The following is a 7,728-nucleotide window of genomic DNA, read 5'->3' as shown; positions in this document are numbered from 1 at the left end:
TGTGTAATGATATTCTTGCCATTATGAATAGTTCGCTGGAAAATGGAATAGTTCCGGCTTCCTTCAAAATTGCCCTGGTTACGCCCCTACTTAAAAAACCCAACTTAGACAGTTCACTTCTGAGTAACTTCAGACCCATTTCAAATCTCCCTTTTCTAGCAAAAGTTCTTGAAAAGGTAGTGCTTAAACAACTTAATGGCTTCCTGATTACTAATAATATGTTTGAAAAGTTTCAGTCTGGGTTTCGTTCAAATCACAGTACAGAAACTGCCCTGGTAAGAGTAACAAATGACTTATTAATGAGTGCAGATTCAAATGCTATATCCATTCTTGTTCTTTTGGACCTTAGTGCTGCGTTTGATACTGTGGATCATTCCATCTTAATTGATCGTCTTAAGGGATGGGTGGGCCTAGATGGTAAAGTACTAAACTGGTTTAGATCCTACCTTACAAACAGACAGTTCTTTGTTTCACTGGGGGAGTCTGTGTCTGGTTTAGCAAATATTACCTGTGGTGTCCCTCAGGGTTCGATTCTTGGTCCGATATTATTCTCTTTATACATGTTACCTCTAGGCCAGATTATTCATAAACATGCTGTAAATTTCCACTGCTATGCTGATGATACACAGTTATACATCTCTGTGAAACCTGGTGACATTAGCACAACATCAGCCTTATTTGAGTGTATCACTGACATCAAAACTTGGATGTCCTTAAACTTTCTGCAATTAAACTCTGATAAGACAGAAGTGTTGATAGTAGGCTCTCAGCAACAAATTGATTTATCAAAAATACATTTGGGGGACTTAACTCCTAATTTGAAGTCTGAAGTGAGAAATTTGGGTGTTATTTTTTATTCTACTTTAAGTTTCGAGTCGCATATTAAAATGATTACAAAAGTATGTTTTTATCATCTAAGAAACATTGCCAAAATTAGATCATTTCTGTCTTTATCTGATGCTGAAAAAGTAATCCATGCTTTTATTTCATGTAGACTGGACTACTGTAATGCTCTTTTTTCTGGACTTACTAGCCAAGCTTTATTAAGGCTGCAGCTTGTGCAAAAATCAGCTGCAAGGGTCCTTACCAAAACCAAAAGGAGAGCACATATAACTCCTGTACTTGCTTCTCTGCACTGGCTTCCAGTGAAATATCGAATTGATTTTAAAATTCTATTGCTTACATTTAAAGCACTAAATGGAATGGCACCAGATTACCTCTCAGAGTTGCTGTCTCTTTATCAGCCTCGGCGTGCATTGAGGTCGACTAACAGTGGCCTCCTCTGTATTCCGAGGGTGAGGTTCAAGAGGAAAGGAGAGGTTGCTTTTTGTGTTCGTGCTCCTCAGCTGTGGAACTCTCTCCCCGACCATGTCAGAGGTTCACCTACAGTAGCTACTTTTAAATCTAGGCTTAAGACCTATTTTTATAATTTAGCTTTTTGATTTTATATATTGTTGTTTTTAGTTGTTTTAAATTGTGTCTTTTCTCTTTTTGCCATATATGATGTTTTTTTTTTTTTTTTTTTTTAACTGTAACTGTTTAACTTATTCATCAATTTATGCCGTTTTATTAACTTTGATTTTAATCTTTGTGTTCTGTTACCTTCTTTTTTGTTTTTTGTGCAGCACCTTGAACCGTGTGGTATGAAAGGCGCTCTATAAATAAAGATTATTATTATTATTATTATTATTATTATTATTATTATTATTATTATTATGCATTATTATTCGCTGGTTGTCTTTTAAAAAACACTTACTGTATGTTCAGAACATTCTGGATCATTATCTGAAAAGTCTAATAATAATCAGTCATAACGTTAAACTTCTACCCTACAATTAGATCTTGAATTTCTTGGGTTTTATTTTTTGTTTAGTTTGGGGGTGTTTTTTTCAGTTATTATCGGTTAAAACCGAAAACCTCAAGCCCAACCTACAATCAATCGCAGATGTTACTGTTTCAAAATTGTACGAGAATGTTCTATTTTTGTACTTAACAAAACAAAAACAAGAAAATATAATTTGTTATTGCTGTTACTATCACCATAAAGTAACAGTGACTGTGAAAAACATTGATGCTAGGATTCATGAGAATAATAAAACAACAACATTTTCCACTTATTTCATCATTTTGTTTTTTAATTAGGCCATGTCCTGAGCGTGACAAAAACATAGCACACAATACTCCTTCCAAAACAATTCTCCTTTTAGTTGGAATTATTTTGGAGCCACAATAGGTTAAGAATCAATAGCAATTTATTAGGATAAGAAACAGTATTGTAGTTCTCAGCGGGAGTGCAAGAAATGTGGTCACTATTGGGAAATGCATTCATTTGCACGCAGTTGCTCATTACTTCAAAGGAATAGGAACAGTAATGTTAGCTTTATTTACAGTGTTAGTTTATGTGTTTTGTGTACAATATACAAGTAACCAACAGTTTAGTGGATGTTGTACGTGTGGTAATCGAGACATTAAGAATTCTCGATAAAATAAATGTCTTTATGGGTCTCCTGAAATCCATCAGTAAAGGAGTTGACAGCAGAATTATTGTTAAAACTCACACATGGTTTTGAAACCCTAAGCTGCATAACATAAATCATCAGCACTACTTTCATTTAGTAAAACTAAAGGCATACTCTCTCGGGTATTTTTATATGGTAAATGTGTTGCCCAATACTCTTATTAGCTGACTCACAGATGGAAAACAAGCCATTGCCATAAGAAACCGAATAAAAAGACAAGTGTCAGGGGAAGCAGACACTTAGAAGGAGAGGTATAAAGAAGATTCATCCACTAAATATATTGCACTCTGTGATGGGGTGACAAGCTAAACAAAAGAGCTGAATGGTGAAAGATCACAGACTACAACAAAAGAGTTGAGGCAACAGCTACACTCAAAACAATGAGATGTAGACAGATTCACTTTCAACACAAAAACCCAACACCTTGAAATGTCCTCAATCGGTTTTGGAAATATATTTTGAGGGTGTCAAGTATAACCCCCAACAGTTGCAGTAGTAACAGGAGCAAACAAAAAAACAGAAGGGAGACCACATCAAAACAAGGGCAACAACTCAGGTAAGACCACTATTAAATGTATTTATCTTAATGCTAGAAGTCTCAGAAACAAAATGTTAGAACTTGAAGCTACTGCACTAACAAGTAACTACGATGTGATAGGTGTCACAGAAACTTGGTTGTCTGAGAGTGATGGAGACGAATATAATATTAGTGGGTACACAATATATAGGAAAGACAGGCAGGACAGAAGAGGTGGAGGGGTAGCGCTATACATAAGAAATAGTCTTGAAGCCCAGGTGTTAAATCAGGACAAAGAAAACAATGTAGAATCAATATGGGTCAGAATAATGGACACAAATTCAAAGGGCATAATAATAGGAGCATGCTATAGACCGCCAAATTCAGATGCTGAGCAAAATAATCTGTTATACAATGACATTCGAAATGCGTGTAGAAAAGGAGAAGCCATACTAATGGGGGATTTCAACTTCCCCTGTATAAAATGGGAAAACCCGATTGGGGGCACGACGGACGAAATTGAAATGGTGGAAATAACAAATGACTGCTTCCTAACGCAATTTGTCAAGGCACCGACTAGATGGGAGGCATGCCTTGATTTAGTCTTTTCAAATAATGAAGACAGAATAACTAAAACAGAGGTCAGAGAGCCATTGGCAAACTCAGACCACAACATGGTCTCATTTGAAGTATTTTTTAAAACCCCAAAAGTAATGACTAAAGCTAAGGTTTACAACTTTAGAAAAGCAAACTATGAAGGTATGAAATAGAGACTAACAGAAGTAGATTGGAGTAAAATAGAGAAAACATCAACAGAAAAAGGATGGCTGTTTTTTAAACATGTAGTACTAGAGGCGCAAAACAATTACCTCCCAAAAGTAGACAAATGTAAATCTAAAACAAAATGGCCAAAATGGTTTAATAGATCAATTAAAAAAAATATTCAGCGAAAAAAGGCACTTTACAGAGCGTTTAAAAGGGACCAAAAACAAAGTACACAGAAAGAGTACTTGGAACTGCAAACACAAGTAAAAAAGGAAGTTAGAAAGGCCAAGAGAGAGATAGAAATCAATATTGCTAAGGGGGCTAAAACCAATTCCAAAATGTTTTTCCAATATTATAACAGCAAGAGAACATTCAAAGAGCAGGTTAAATGTCTAAGAGACACAAATGGCAAAATCATAGATGAAGAAAAAAAATAGCAAATATATTAAATGATTACTTCTCAGAGGTTTTTACAAAGGAGGACACGAACAACATGCCCCACATGTCGACCTGTTCCTATCCAATTTTAAATAACTTTAACAGAGGCAGAAGTGTTAAAGGGACTAGGAGCTCTTAAAATAAACAAATCCCCTGGGCCGTTTGAGATCCTCCCAATAGTACTCAAAGAAATGAAAGAAGTTATTTACAAACCGCTAACCAAGATCATGCAACAGTCTCTTGACACAGGGGTTGTACCGACAGACTGGAAAATAGCAAACGTAATACCGATCCACAAAAAGGGAGACAAAACCGAACCAGGTAACTACAGACCAATAAGCCTGACTTCTATTATATGTAAACTTATGGAAACTATAATAAGATCCAAAATGGAAAATTACCTATATGGTAACAATATCCTGGGAGACAGTCAGCATGGTTTTAGGAAAGGGAGATCGTGTCTAACTAACCTACTTGACTTTTTTGATGATGCAACATTGAAAATGGATAATTGCAAAGCATACAACATGGTTTATTTAGGTTTCCAGAAAGCTTTTGACAAAGTCCCGCATAAAAGATTAATTCTCAAACTGAACGCAGTAGGGATTCAAGGAAATGCATGCACATGGATTAGGGAGTGGTTAACATGTAGAAAACAGAAAGTACTGATTAGAGGAGAAACCTCAAAATGGAGCGAGGTAACCAGTGGTGTACCACAAGGATCAGTATTAGGTCCTTTGCTATTCCTAATCTACATTACTGATTTAGATTCTGGTATAGTAAGCAAACTCGTTAAATTTGCAGACGACACAAAAATAGGAGGAGTGGCAAACACTGTTGCAGCAGCAAAGGTCATTCAAAATGATCTAGACAGCATTCAGAACTGGGCAGACACATGGCAAATGAAATTTAATAGAGAAAAGTGTAAAGTATTGCATGCAGGCAATAAAAATGTGCATTATAAATATCATATGGGAGATACTGAAATTGAAGAAGGGAACTATGAAAAAGACCTAGGAGTTTATGTTGACTCAGAAATGTCGTCTTCTAGACAATGTGGGGAAGCTATAAAAAAGGCCAACAAGATGCTCGGATATACAGTGCCTTGCGAAAGTATTCGGCCCCCTTGAACTTTGCGAACTTTTGCCACATTTCAGGCTTCAAACATAAAGATATGAAACTGTAATTTTTTGTGAAGAATCAACAACAAGTGGGACACAATCATGAAGTGGAACGAAATTTATTGGATATTTCAAACTTTTTTAACAAATAGAAAACTGAAAAATTGGGCGTGCAAAATTATTCAGCCCCTTTACTTTCAGTGCAGCAAACTCTCTCCAGAAGTTCAGTGAGGATCTCTGAATGATCCAATGTTGACCTAAATGACTAATGATGATAACTCTAAACTTTCAGCTCATACAAGGAGAAGACTGATCAGAGATGCAGCCAAGAGGCCCATGATCACTCTGGATGAACTGCAGAGATCTACAGCTGAGGTGGGAGACTCTGTCCATAGGACAACAATCAGTCGTATACTGCACAAATCTGGCCTTTATGGAAGAGTGGCAAGAAGAAAGCCATTTCTTAAAGATATCCATAAAAAGTGTCGTTTACAGTTTGCCACAAGCCACCTGGGAGACACACCAAACATGTGGAAGAAGGTGCTCTGGTCAGATGAAACCAAAATCGAACGTTTTGGCAACAATGCAAAACGTTATGTTTGGCGTAAAAGCAACACAGCTCATCACCCTGAACACACCATCCCCACTGTCAAACATGGTGGTGGCAGCATCATGGTTTGGGCCTGCTTTTCTTCAGCAGGAACAGGGAAGATGGTTAAAATTGATGGGAAGATGGATGGAGCCAAATACAGGACAATTCTGGAAGAAAACCTGATGGAGTCTGCAAAAGACCTGATACTGGGACGGAGATTTGTCTTCCAACAAGACAATGATCCAAAACATAAAGCAAAATCTACAATGGAATGGTTCACAAATAAACATATCCAGGTGTTAGAATGGCCAAGTCAAAGTCCAGACCTGAATCCAATCGAGAATCTGTGGAAAGAACTGAAAACTGCTGTTCACAAATGCTCTCCATCCAACCTCACTGAGCTCGAGCTGTTTTGCAAGGAGGAATGGGCAAAAATTTCAGTCTCTCGATGTGCAAAACTGATAGAGACATACCCCAAGCGACTTACAGCTGTAATCGCAGCAAAAGGTGGAGCTACAAAGTATTAACTTAAGGGGGCTGAATAATTTTGCACGCCCCATTTTTCAGTTTTTTATTCGTTAAAAAAGTTTGAAATATCCAATAAATTTCGTTCCACTTCATGATTGTGTCCCACTTGTTGTTGATTCTTCACAAAAAATTACAGTTTCATATCTTTATGTTTGAAGCCTGAAATGTGGCAAAAGGTCGCAAAGTTCAAGGGGGCCGAATACTTTCGCAAGGCACTGTATTGTGAGGAGTGTTGAATTTAAATCAAGGGAAGTAATGTTAAAACTTTACAATGCATTAGTAAGACCTCACCTAGAATATTGTGTTCAGTTCTGGTCACCTCATTACAAAAAGGATATTGCTGCTCTAGAAAGAGTGCAAAGAAGAGCAACCAGAATTATCCTGGGTTTAAAAGGCATGTCGTATGCAGACAGGCTAAAAGAATTGAATCTATTCAGTCTTGAACAAAGAAGACTAAACGGCGATCTGATTCAAACATTCAAAATCCTAAAAGGTATAGACAGTGTCGACCCAGGGGACTTCTTTGACCTAAAAAAAGAAACAAGGACCAGGGGTCACAAATGGAGATTAGATAAAGGGGCATTCAGAACAGAAAATAGGAGGCACTTTTTTACACAGAGAATTGTGAGGGTCTGGAACCAACTCCCCAGCAATGTTGTTGAAGCTGACACCCTGGGATCCTTCAAGAAGCTGCTTGATGAGATTCTGGGATCAATAAGCTACTAACAACCAAACGAGCAAGATGAGCTGAATGGCCTCCTCTCGTTTATAAACTTTCTTATGTTCTTATGTTCTTATACCCATTTGTGTCACAGATTTAATCTGGATTTCAATCCAATAAGTACCTTAACCTTATTCTAGAACCTTATGTTTGTTATTGGCTGTTCCGGTCTTGTCATTATCTTTGTCTTTCTTGAGTAGCAGCAATTACTTCAGACGCTGCAGAAAATAAATAAGTGAAAAAAAAATTGTTGATTATCAACTCGGGCAATTATATAAGTGAAAATAGGAGAACTCAAGGTGCTTTTTGAGCTCCTACAAATTAAATCAAACCCGTTCTTTCACAGAATGGCATAGCGATACAGTAGAGGCCGTCCAAATCTGTGAATAATGGAATTCCTCAGAAATCCATGGAATTCACAGTCTTCCACAAATTCACCACATTGTGCAGCTACATTGTCATCATAACTATCATTATATACAACTTGGTTGTACGGATCTAGGTTTGTTGAATTACAATAAAGTTTT

The sequence above is a fragment of the Acipenser ruthenus genome, chromosome 1, assembly GCF_902713425.1.
Source record: "Acipenser ruthenus chromosome 1, fAciRut3.2 maternal haplotype, whole genome shotgun sequence".
NCBI lineage: Eukaryota > Metazoa > Chordata > Actinopteri > Acipenseriformes > Acipenseridae > Acipenser > Acipenser ruthenus.
This window is presented reverse-complemented; position numbering follows the sequence as displayed.